The sequence below is a fragment of the Staurois parvus genome, unplaced genomic scaffold, assembly GCF_062004578.1.
Source record: "Staurois parvus isolate SC_StPar_1 unplaced genomic scaffold, SC_StPar_1.0 ptg000470l, whole genome shotgun sequence".
In the NCBI taxonomy this organism is placed as follows: domain Eukaryota; kingdom Metazoa; phylum Chordata; class Amphibia; order Anura; family Ranidae; genus Staurois; species Staurois parvus.
The window spans coordinates 2,415,254-2,428,502 of NW_028318266.1; the positions used below are offsets into that span (position 1 = coordinate 2,415,254).

At 53.9% G+C, this 13,249-nt stretch overlaps 1 pseudogene; it reads left to right on the forward strand.

The window, feature by feature from the left end:
* The first annotated feature begins 1,135 nt into the window (after positions 1-1,135).
* On the forward strand, positions 1,136-2,073 carry LOC149452516 (olfactory receptor 5P68-like; annotated as a pseudogene).
* The last annotated feature ends 11,176 nt before the right edge of the window (positions 2,074-13,249 follow it).

The following is a 13,249-nucleotide window of genomic DNA, read 5'->3' on the forward strand; positions in this document are numbered from 1 at the left end:
TGAGACTTCTGGTGTCATCTGTTTGCCAGGGTTGTGACAGGCGAGGCCTGGCAAGGAGACAGGCTGGCATTCCTTGTGCAAAGTATCATTACGGCGCTAAGTGCCTGGCAGTTTAAACATGGCAACAAGGGAACATCTCAGTATCCTCTCATCATTTCTCCTCTGCTCCTTCAGGTAACCACTGCTTCCATTGCCCTCTAAAACTTCCTGTTCTGCCTGCAACTGACATCTGTCTTCATGTTGCCCTTGGTAACCACTGTTTCCATTGCCCTCTGAAACATCCTGCTCTGCCTGCGACTGACATCTGCCTTCTTGTTGCCCTTGGTAACCACTTTTTCCATTGCTCTCTCAATCACTAAGCTACCTTGCATGCCTGAAATTATCTGCTTTGTTAGATTTTTTTTTTTTAACTATTGTGTATACTTGCCGGTATTAAGTGAACTTAGCCTCATAGTGCCTTAGCTGAGATCAAACACCTTGCCTTACCTTGTGTCCATCCTGTTTGCAATCTGTTGAGGGTGGAACACATCCACCATGTGTCATTTATTAGCTCTTAATTGAACGATTAGCAAATGGTCTGAATTAATGCCTAAATGTTTGATGTGCTCAAATTAGTTGGCTTTTCTCCTGCCAGATGCAGAGGCCTAAAGATTACATTGAAGCCTGTCTTCGGGATTAATTTGAGGTTTATAGTTGGGGGTCAGTTCCAGATAATAGTGCATTAGTTTAAAATTTTCAGCTGCACGATTTTCTACATTTATTGTTCAGTTCCTCATCAATTTTTTCAGGTGTGAAATATCTTGGCATTGAACATGATGCACCCAAAATTACCATACCGAATTTATTGTGTTTGGAAGCTGTCATGGAGCCTTGTATCGTGTTAACTATTAATTAATGTGGAAACTTTGGAGTCTAGGTGATACAATATACAGATAGGTGTATGTAAACTCTTCAATTAACAATTTTTTCCCTTTTAATCTTTTAATCACACCACTTAGAACAGCCCAAATTGCTAAAAGCTCAATTGATTTAACTCTTGTCAGTTTGATGTTGTTGAGTGTTGTTAAATATATGGCATTAAAAAGTTTGAACCTTCTTGCAGGAGGCTGACCATTTGTTGACTCTTCCTGAAGACATGTGTGAAGGCAACCAAACTGAAGTAGCTGAGTTTTTGCTTCTTGGATTTCAGAATCTCCATACAATTAAAATTCTTCTGTTCATTGTGTTCTTCTTATGCTATATAGTGATATTAAATGGAAACTTCATCATCATTGTTTTAATATCAATTAATAATCATCTTAAAATCCCAATGTTCTACTTCCTCAAACACTTGGCAATAGCTGACCTCATGATAACCACCAGCATAGTCCCAATGATGTTAGAAATTATACTAAAGGATGGAATTACAATATCTGTTACTGCCTGCATCATCCAGATGCATTGCTGTGCTCTTTGTGGAATTGTGCAATGTTTGCTTATTGCAGTTATGTCCTACGATCGATATTTGGCCATATGTAACCCAATGCATTATAATTTAATCATGGAGCCTCATATATGTCTTGCAGATGGTTGTCTGGTGTTGGTTGTTGGTTGTCCTTGAGTCCAGTGAATTTGCTTTGGTGTATCAGTTACATTTTTGTGGTGGGAGTAACATTGACCACTTCTTCTGTGACAGAAGTGATAGCGCTCTCTACAACAGACACCTCCCTATTCATACTAATTGATCTTTCTTTGTCCATTTCAGTTATTTTTCTTCCTTTTGCCTTTATTATTATGACCTATGTCTTTATCTCCTTCACTATACTACAAATTTCTTCATCCAGTGGAAGATGGAAATCCTTTTCCACATGCAGCTCACACTTGGCCACTTTGTGCACATATTATGGGAGCTTGATGACCATTTATTTGACACCATCTGATAAAAGATCACCTGATACAAACAAATTTATGTCTCTTTTCTACTTTGTGGCAATTCCACTGGTGAATCCCATTATCTACAGTCTGAGGAACCACAAGATAAGAAAAAGCCTTAAAAGTTTTTTAGGAAATGTTAAAACAATTCAATTACACTAAAACTATATGTATATTTTCCATGTTTCTAAGATAACAAAAAATTATAACATTTCATATAAATTGATTGTTGGGGTCTTGTTTTAGAATCTTTGCCTTGCTCTAACCACCATTATTATGTACTGTTCACATCCAAAGAAGTTATAACTAAACTGTTTGGGGTTGCGGGCTTGATCCCCAAGAGGCAATAGCTTTGTTTTGACTGATTTTAGCTCTTAATCTATAATTAGTTTAGCTGGTTTTTTTTCACTAATATTTTTTAGTTTGGAGTTGTTTATAGGAAATATGTCACTTAGGGGATTTTTCCTTTTGGGGGTATAATTTAGCAATTGTTATTCTTTTTTGAGGGGGTCTTTGGATTTATTTTGTGATGATAATTAGAGATGAGCGAAGTATTCAAAAATTCGATTCGACTGATTTGGCGAATTCGTGGAAAAAATTTGATTTGAGTCGAATATATTCGCTGTGAATTTAACTTATAAAAGGGTGTTTCTAGGCTTCAGAGAGCCTTTATATTAGTGCAGAACACTGTACTTTTAATTTAAATGCCCTTGGAGTCTGCTGGGGAAGAGAAATAATACTGTCACTCAGTATTACATGCAGATGAGTGCCGTCGATCTTAGAATCACCGCACACTTCACTCATTTGGGCAGTCACGGGGCCAAAACCAGAGTTTGGAGCCACAGTGTGGCGGTGGAGGCAGCAGCAATGGGAGGCCATACAGCACCCTATGACAAAATGGAACCCACCATCAGTGTGAGGAGACCTGAAAGTGGCACATGGCAGAGTGTGGCGATGGAGACAGCAGCAATGGGAGGCCGTACAGGGACCCATGACACACTGTGGACCTGGCAGCAGCGTGAGGAAGCGGTACAGGGGCCCATGGCAGATTAGGGGCCTGGCAGAAGCTATGGGAGACGCCCGTAATCTGCCAGCAACCTATGACAAAATGGAACCCACCAGCAGTGTGAGGAGACCTGAAAGTGGCACATGGCAGAGTGTGGCGATGGAGACAGCAGCAATGGGAGGCCGTACAGGGACCCATGACACACTGTGGACCTAGCAGCAGCGTGAGGAGGCGGTACGGGGGCCCATGGCAGATTAGGGGCCTGGCAGCAGCTATGGGAGGCCTGTAATCTGCCAGCAACCTATGACAAAATGGAACCCAGCAGGAGTGTGAGGAGACCTGAAAGTGGCACATGGCAGAGTGTGGCGATGGAGACAGCAGCAATGGGAGGCGGTACAGGGAACCATGACACACTGTGGACCTAGCAGCAGCGTGAGGAGGCGGTACGGGGGCCCATGGCAGATTAGGGGCCTGGCAGCACCTATGGGAGGCCTGTAATCTGCCAGCAACCTATGACAAAATGGAAACCAGCAGGAGTGTAAGGAGACCTGAAAGTGGCACATGGCAGAGTGTGGCGATGGAGACAGCAGCAATGGGAGGCGGTACAGGGAACCATGACACACTGTGGACCTAGCAGCAGCGTGAGGAGGCGGTACGGGGGCCCATGGCAGATTTTGGGCCTGGCAGCAGCTATGGGAGGCCTGTAATCTGCCAGCAACCTATGACAAAATGGAAACCAGCAGGAGTGTGAGGAGAATTGAAAGTGGCACATGGCAGAGTGTGGCGTTGGAGACAGCAGCAATGGGAGGCCGTACAGGGACCCATGACACACTGTGGACCTAGCAGCAGTGTGAGGAGGCGATACGGGGGCCCATGGCAGATTTGGGGCCTGGCAGCACCTATGGGAGGCATGTAATCTGCCAGCAACCTATGACAAAATGGAAACCAGCAGGAGTGTGAGGAGACCTGAAAGTGGCACATGGCAGAGTGTGGCGATGGAGACAGCAGCAATGGGAGGCGGTACAGGGAACCATGACACACTGTGGACCTAGCAGCAGCGTGAGGAGGCGGTACGGGGGCCCATGGCAGATTTTGGGCCTGGCAGCACCTATGGGAGGCCTGTAATCTGCCAGCAACCTATGACAAAATGGAAACTAGCAGGAGTGTGAGGAGAGCTGAAAGTGGCACATGGCAGAGTGTGGCGATGGAGACAGCAGCAATGGGAGGCCGTACAGGGACCCATGACACACTGTGGACCTAGCAGCAGCGTGAGGAGGTGGTACGGGGGCCCATGGCAGATTTGGGGCCTGGCAGCACCTATGGGAGGCCTGTAATCTGCCAGCAACCTATGACAAAATGGAAACCAGCAGGAGTGTGAGGAGAGCTGAAAGTGGCACATGGCAGAGTGTGGCGATGGAGACAGCAGCAATGGGAGGCGGTACAGGGAACCATGACACACTGTGGACCTAGCAGCAGCGTGAGGAGGCGGTACGGGGGCCCATGGCAGATTTGGGGCCTGGCAGCAGCTATGGGAGGCCTGTAATCTGCCAGCAACCTATGACAAAATGGAACCCAGCAGGAGTGTGAGGAGACCTGAAAGTGGCACATGGCAGAGTGTGGCGATGGAGACAGCAGCAATGGGAGGCCGTACAGGGACCCATGACACACTGTGGACCTAGCAGCAGCGTGAGGAGGCGGTACGGGGGCCCATGGCAGATTAGGGGCCTGGCAGCAGCTATGGGAGGCCTGTAATCTGCCAGCAACCTATGACAAAATGGAACCCAGCAGGAGTGTGAGGAGACCTGAAAGTGGCACATGGCAGAGTGTGGCGATGGAGAGAGCAGCAATGGGAGGCGGTACAGGGAACCATGACACACTGTGGACCTAGCAGCAGCGTGAGGAGGCGGTACGGGGGCCCATGGCAGATTAGGGGCCTGGCAGCACCTATGGGAGGCCTGTAATCTGCCAGCAACCTATGACAAAATGGAAACCAGCAGGAGTGTGAGGAGACCTGAAAGTGGCACATGGCAGAGTGTGGCGATGGAGACAGCAGCAATGGGAGGCGGTACAGGGAACCATGACACACTGTGGACCTAGCAGCAGCGTGAGGAGGCGGTACGGGGGCCCATGGCAGATTTTGGGCCTGGCAGCAGCTATGGGAGGCCTGTAATCTGCCAGCAACCTATGACAAAATGGAAACCAGCAGGAGTGTGAGGAGAATTGAAAGTGGCACATGGCAGAGTGTGGCGTTGGAGACAGCAGCAATGGGAGGCCGTACAGGGACCCATGACACACTGTGGACCTAGCAGCAGCGTGAGGAGGCGATACGGGGGCCCATGGCAGATTTGGGGCCTGGCAGCACCTATGGGAGGCATGTAATCTGCCAGCAACCTATGACAAAATGGAAACCAGCAGGAGTGTGAGGAGAGCTGAAAGTGGCACATGGCAGAGTGTGGCGATGGAGACAGCAGCAATGGGAGGCGGTACAGGGAACCATGACACACTGTGGACCTAGCAGCAGCGTGAGGAGGCGGTACGGGGGCCCATGGCAGATTTTGGGCCTGGCAGCACCTATGGGAGGCCTGTAATCTGCCAGCAACCTATGACAAAATTGAAACTAGCAGGAGTGTGAGGAGAGCTGAAAGTGGCACATGGCAGAGTGTGGCGATGGAGACAGCAGCAATGGGAGGCCGTACAGGGACCCATGACACACTGTGGACCTAGCAGCAGCGTGAGGAGGTGGTACGGGGGCCCATGGCAGATTTGGGGCCTGGCAGCACCTATGGGAGGCCTGTAATCTGCCAGCAACCTATGACAAAATGGAAACCAGCAGGAGTGTGAGGAGAGCTGAAAGTGGCACATGGCAGAGTGTGGCGATGGAGACAGCAGCAATGGGAGGCGGTACAGGGAACCATGACACACTGTGGACCTAGCAGCAGCGTGAGGAGGCGGTACGGGGGCCCATGGCAGATTTGGGGCCTGGCAGCAGCTATGGGAGGCCTGTAATCTGCCAGCATCCTATGACAAAATGGAACCCAGCAGGAGTGTGAGGAGACCTGAAAGTGGCACATGGCAGAGTGTGGCGATGGAGACAGCAGCAATGGGAGGCCGTACAGGGACCCATGACACACTGTGGACCTAGCAGCAGCGTGAGGAGGCGGTACGGGGGCCCATGGCAGATTTGGGGCTTGGCAGCACCTATGGGAGGCCTGTAATCTACCAGCAACCTATGACAAAATGGAAACCAGCAGGAGTGTGAGGAGACCTGAAAGTGGCACATGGCAGAGTGTGGCGATGGAGACAGCAGCAATGGGAGGCGGTACAGGGACCCATGACACACTGTGGACCTAGCAGCAGCGTGAGGAGGCGGTACGGGGGCCCATGGCAGATTTGGGGCCTGGCAGCAGCTATGGGAGGCCTGTAATCTGCCAGCAACCTATGACAAAATGGAAACCAGCAGGAGTGTGAGGAGACCTGAAAGTGGCACATGGCAGAGTGTGGCGATGGAGACAGCAGCAATGGGAGGCCGTACAGGGACCCATGACACACTGTGGACCTGGCAGCAGCGTGAGGAAGCGGTACAGGGGCCCATGGCAGATTAGGGGCCTGGCAGAAGCTATGGGAGACGCCCGTAATCTGCCAGCAACCTATGACAAAATGGAACCCACCAGCAGTGTGAGGAGACCTGAAAGTGGCACATGGCAGAGTGTGGCGATGGAGACAGCAGCAATGGGAGGCCGTACAGGGACCCATGACACACTGTGGACCTAGCAGCAGCGTGAGGAGGCGGTACGGGGGCCCATGGCAGATTAGGGGCCTGGCAGCAGCTATGGGAGGCCTGTAATCTGCCAGCAACCTATGACAAAATGGAACCCAGCAGGAGTGTGAGGAGACCTGAAAGTGGCACATGGCAGAGTGTGGCGATGGAGACAGCAGCAATGGGAGGCGGTACAGGGAACCATGACACACTGTGGACCTAGCAGCAGCGTGAGGAGGCGGTACGGGGGCCCATGGCAGATTAGGGGCCTGGCAGCACCTATGGGAGGCCTGTAATCTGCCAGCAACCTATGACAAAATGGAAACCAGCAGGAGTGTAAGGAGACCTGAAAGTGGCACATGGCAGAGTGTGGCGATGGAGACAGCAGCAATGGGAGGCGGTACAGGGAACCATGACACACTGTGGACCTAGCAGCAGCGTGAGGAGGCGGTACGGGGGCCCATGGCAGATTTTGGGCCTGGCAGCAGCTATGGGAGGCCTGTAATCTGCCAGCAACCTATGACAAAATGGAAACCAGCAGGAGTGTGAGGAGAATTGAAAGTGGCACATGGCAGAGTGTGGCGTTGGAGACAGCAGCAATGGGAGGCCGTACAGGGACCCATGACACACTGTGGACCTAGCAGCAGCGTGAGGAGGCGATACGGGGGCCCATGGCAGATTTGGGGCCTGGCAGCACCTATGGGAGGCATGTAATCTGCCAGCAACCTATGACAAAATGGAAACCAGCAGGAGTGTGAGGAGACCTGAAAGTGGCACATGGCAGAGTGTGGCGATGGAGACAGCAGCAATGGGAGGCGGTACAGGGAACCATGACACACTGTGGACCTAGCAGCAGCGTGAGGAGGCGGTACGGGGGCCCATGGCAGATTTTGGGCCTGGCAGCACCTATGGGAGGCCTGTAATCTGCCAGCAACCTATGACAAAATGGAAACTAGCAGGAGTGTGAGGAGAGCTGAAAGTGGCACATGGCAGAGTGTGGCGATGGAGACAGCAGCAATGGGAGGCCGTACAGGGACCCATGACACACTGTGGACCTAGCAGCAGCGTGAGGAGGTGGTACGGGGGCCCATGGCAGATTTGGGGCCTGGCAGCACCTATGGGAGGCCTGTAATCTGCCAGCAACCTATGACAAAATGGAAACCAGCAGGAGTGTGAGGAGAGCTGAAAGTGGCACATGGCAGAGTGTGGCGATGGAGACAGCAGCAATGGGAGGCGGTACAGGGAACCATGACACACTGTGGACCTAGCAGCAGCGTGAGGAGGCGGTACGGGGGCCCATGGCAGATTTGGGGCCTGGCAGCAGCTATGGGAGGCCTGTAATCTGCCAGCAACCTATGACAAAATGGAACCCAGCAGGAGTGTGAGGAGACCTGAAAGTGGCACATGGCAGAGTGTGGCGATGGAGACAGCAGCAATGGGAGGCCGTACAGGGACCCATGACACACTGTGGACCTAGCAGCAGCGTGAGGAGGCGGTACGGGGGCCCATGGCAGATTAGGGGCCTGGCAGCAGCTATGGGAGGCCTGTAATCTGCCAGCAACCTATGACAAAATGGAACCCAGCAGGAGTGTGAGGAGACCTGAAAGTGGCACATGGCAGAGTGTGGCGATGGAGAGAGCAGCAATGGGAGGCGGTACAGGGAACCATGACACACTGTGGACCTAGCAGCAGCGTGAGGAGGCGGTACGGGGGCCCATGGCAGATTAGGGGCCTGGCAGCACCTATGGGAGGCCTGTAATCTGCCAGCAACCTATGACAAAATGGAAACCAGCAGGAGTGTAAGGAGACCTGAAAGTGGCACATGGCAGAGTGTGGCGATGGAGACAGCAGCAATGGGAGGCGGTACAGGGAACCATGACACACTGTGGACCTAGCAGCAGCGTGAGGAGGCGGTACGGGGGCCCATGGCAGATTTTGGGCCTGGCAGCAGCTATGGGAGGCCTGTAATCTGCCAGCAACCTATGACAAAATGGAAACCAGCAGGAGTGTGAGGAGAATTGAAAGTGGCACATGGCAGAGTGTGGCGTTGGAGACAGCAGCAATGGGAGGCCGTACAGGGACCCATGACACACTGTGGACCTAGCAGCAGCGTGAGGAGGCGATACGGGGGCCCATGGCAGATTTGGGGCCTGGCAGCACCTATGGGAGGCATGTAATCTGCCAGCAACCTATGACAAAATGGAAACCAGCAGGAGTGTGAGGAGACCTGAAAGTGGCACATGGCAGAGTGTGGCGATGGAGACAGCAGCAATGGGAGGCGGTACAGGGAACCATGACACACTGTGGACCTAGCAGCAGCGTGAGGAGGCGGTACGGGGGCCCATGGCAGATTTTGGGCCTGGCAGCACCTATGGGAGGCCTGTAATCTGCCAGCAACCTATGACAAAATGGAAACTAGCAGGAGTGTGAGGAGAGCTGAAAGTGGCACATGGCAGAGTGTGGCGATGGAGACAGCAGCAATGGGAGGCCGTACAGGGACCCATGACACACTGTGGACCTAGCAGCAGCGTGAGGAGGTGGTACGGGGGCCCATGGCAGATTTGGGGCCTGGCAGCACCTATGGGAGGCCTGTAATCTGCCAGCAACCTATGACAAAATGGAAACCAGCAGGAGTGTGAGGAGAGCTGAAAGTGGCACATGGCAGAGTGTGGCGATGGAGACAGCAGCAATGGGAGGCGGTACAGGGAACCATGACACACTGTGGACCTAGCAGCAGCGTGAGGAGGCGGTACGGGGGCCCATGGCAGATTTGGGGCCTGGCAGCAGCTATGGGAGGCCTGTAATCTGCCAGCAACCTATGACAAAATGGAACCCAGCAGGAGTGTGAGGAGACCTGAAAGTGGCACATGGCAGAGTGTGGCGATGGAGACAGCAGCAATGGGAGGCCGTACAGGGACCCATGACACACTGTGGACCTAGCAGCAGCGTGAGGAGGCGGTACGGGGGCCCATGGCAGATTAGGGGCCTGGCAGCAGCTATGGGAGGCCTGTAATCTGCCAGCAACCTATGACAAAATGGAACCCAGCAGGAGTGTGAGGAGACCTGAAAGTGGCACATGGCAGAGTGTGGCGATGGAGAGAGCAGCAATGGGAGGCGGTACAGGGAACCATGACACACTGTGGACCTAGCAGCAGCGTGAGGAGGCGGTACGGGGGCCCATGGCAGATTAGGGGCCTGGCAGCACCTATGGGAGGCCTGTAATCTGCCAGCAACCTATGACAAAATGGAAACCAGCAGGAGTGTGAGGAGACCTGAAAGTGGCACATGACAGAGTGTGGCGATGGAGACAGCAGCAATGGGAGGCGGTACAGGGAACCATGACACACTGTGGACCTAGCAGCAGCGTGAGGAGGCGGTACGGGGGCCCATGGCAGATTTTGGGCCTGGCAGCAGCTATGGGAGGCCTGTAATCTGCCAGCAACCTATGACAAAATGGAAACCAGCAGGAGTGTGAGGAGAATTGAAAGTGGCACATGGCAGAGTGTGGCGTTGGAGACAGCAGCAATGGGAGGCCGTACAGGGACCCATGACACACTGTGGACCTAGCAGCAGCGTGAGGAGGCGATACGGGGGCCCATGGCAGATTTGGGGCCTGGCAGCACCTATGGGAGGCATGTAATCTGCCAGCAACCTATGACAAAATGGAAACCAGCAGGAGTGTGAGGAGAGCTGAAAGTGGCACATGGCAGAGTGTGGCGATGGAGACAGCAGCAATGGGAGGCGGTACAGGGAACCATGACACACTGTGGACCTAGCAGCAGCGTGAGGAGGCGGTACGGGGGCCCATGGCAGATTTTGGGCCTGGCAGCACCTATGGGAGGCCTGTAATCTGCCAGCAACCTATGACAAAATTGAAACTAGCAGGAGTGTGAGGAGAGCTGAAAGTGGCACATGGCAGAGTGTGGCGATGGAGACAGCAGCAATGGGAGGCGGTACAGGGACCCATGACACACTGTGGACCTAGCAGCAGCGTGAGGAGGTGGTACGGGGGCCCATGGCAGATTTGGGGCCTGGCAGCACCTATGGGAGGCCTGTAATCTGCCAGCAACCTATGACAAAATGGAAACCAGCAGGAGTGTGAGGAGAGCTGAAAGTGGCACATGGCAGAGTGTGGCGATGGAGACAGCAGCAATGGGAGGCGGTACAGGGAACCATGACACACTGTGGACCTAGCAGCAGCGTGAGGAGGCGGTACGGGGGCCCATGGCAGATTTGGGGCCTGGCAGCACCTATGGGAGGCCTGTAATCTGCCAGCATCCTATGACAAAATGGAACCAGGCAGGAGTGTGAGGAGACCTGAAAGTGGCACATGGCAGAGTGTGGCGATGGAGACAGCAGCAATGGGAGGCCGTACAGGGACCCATGACACACTGTGGACCTAGCAGCAGCGTGAGGAGGCGGTACGGGGGCCCATGGCAGATTTGGGGCTTGGCAGCACCTATGGGAGGCCTGTAATCTACCAGCAACCTATGACAAAATGGAAACCAGCAGGAGTGTGAGGAGACCTGAAAGTGGCACATGGCAGAGTGTGGCGATGGAGACAGCAGCAATGGGAGGCGGTACAGGGACCCATGACACACTGTGGACCTAGCAGCAGCGTGAGGAGGCGGTACGGGGGCCCATGGCAGATTTGGGGCCTGGCAGCAGCTATGGGAGGCCTGTAATCTGCCAGCAACCTATGACAAAATGGAAACCAGCAGGAGTGTGAGGAGACCTGAAAGTGGCACATGGCAGAGTGTGGCGTTGGAGACAGCAGCAATGGGAGGCCGTACAGGGACTCATGACACACTGTGGACCTAGCAGCAGCGTGAGGAGGCGGTACGGGGGCCCATGGCAGATTTGGGGCCTGGCAGCACCTATGGGAGGCCTGTAATCTGCCAGCAACCTATGACAAAATGGAAACCAGCAGGAGTGTGAGGAGACCTGAAAGTGGCACATGGCAGAGTGTGGCGATGGAGACAGCAGCAATGGGAGGCGGTACAGGGACCCATGACACACTGTGGACCTAGCAGCAGCGTGAGGAGGCGGTACGGGGGCCCATGGCAGATTTGGGGCCTGGCAGCACCTATGGGAGGCCTGTAATCTGCCAGCAACCTATGACAAAATGGAAACTAGCAGGAGTGTGAGGAGAGCTGAATGTGGCACATGGCAGAGTGTGGCGATGGAGACAGCAGCAATGGGAGGCGGTACAGGGAACCATGACACACTGTGGACCTAGCAGCAGCGTGAGGAGGCGGTACGGGGGCCCATGGCAGATTTTGGGCCTGGCAGCACCTATGGGAGGCCTGTAATCTGCCAGCAACCTATGACAAAATGGAAACCAGCAGGAGTGTGAGGAGAGCTGAAAGTGGCACATGGCAGAGTGTGGCGTTGAAGACAGCAGCAATGGGAGGCCGTACAGGGACCCATGACACACTGTGGACCTAGCAGCAGCGTGAGGAGGCGGTACGGGGGCCCATGGCAGATTTGGGGCCTGGCAGCACCTATGGGAGGCCTGTAATCTGCCAGCAACCTATGACAAAATGGAAACCAGCAGGAGTGAGAGGAGACCTGAAAGTGGCACATGGCAGAGTGTGGCGATGGAGACAGCAGCAATGGGAGGCGGTACAGGGAACCATGACACACTGTGGACCTAGCAGCAGCGTGAGGAGGCGGTACGGGGGCCCATGGCAGATTTGGGGCCTGGCAGCAGCTATGGGAGGCCTGTAATCTGCCAGCATCCTATGACAAAATGGAACCCAGCAGGAGTGTGAGGAGACCTGAAAGTGGCACATGGCAGAGTGTGGCGATGGAGACAGCAGCAATGGGAGGCGGTACAGGGACCCATGACACACTGTGGACCTAGCAGCAGCGTGAAGAGGCGGTACGGGGGCCCATGGCAGATTTGGGGCCTGGCAGCACCTATGGGAGGCCTGTAATCTGCCAGCAACCTATGACAAAATGGAAACCAGCAGGAGTGTGAGGAGACCTGAAAGTGGCACATGGCAGAGTGTGGCGATGGAGACAGCAGCAATGGGAGGCGGTACAGGGAACTATGACACACTGTGGACCTAGCAGCAGCGTGAGGAGGCGGTACGGGGGCCCATGGCAGATTTTGGGCCTGGCAGCACCTATGGGAGGCCTGTAATCTGCCAGCAACCTATGACAAAATGGAAACCAGCAGGAGTGTGAGGAGACCTGAAAGTGGCACATGGCAGAGTGTGGCGATGGAGACAGCAGCAATGGGAGGCGGTACAGGGACCCATGAGACACTGTGGACCTGGCAGCAGCGTGAGGAGGCGGTACAGGGGCCCATGGCAGATTAGGGGCTTGGCCGCAGCAATGTGAGGCCCGTAATCTGCCAGCATCCTATGACAAAATGGAACCAAGCAGCAGTGTGAGGAGACCTGAAAGTGGCACATGGCAGAGTGTGGCGTTGGAGACAGCAGCAATGGGAGGCCGTACAGGGACCCATGAGACACTGTGGACCTTGCAGCAGCGTGAGGAGGCGGTACAGGGGCCCATGGCAGATTAGGGGCCTGGCCGCAGCAATGTGAGGCCCGTAATCTGCCAGC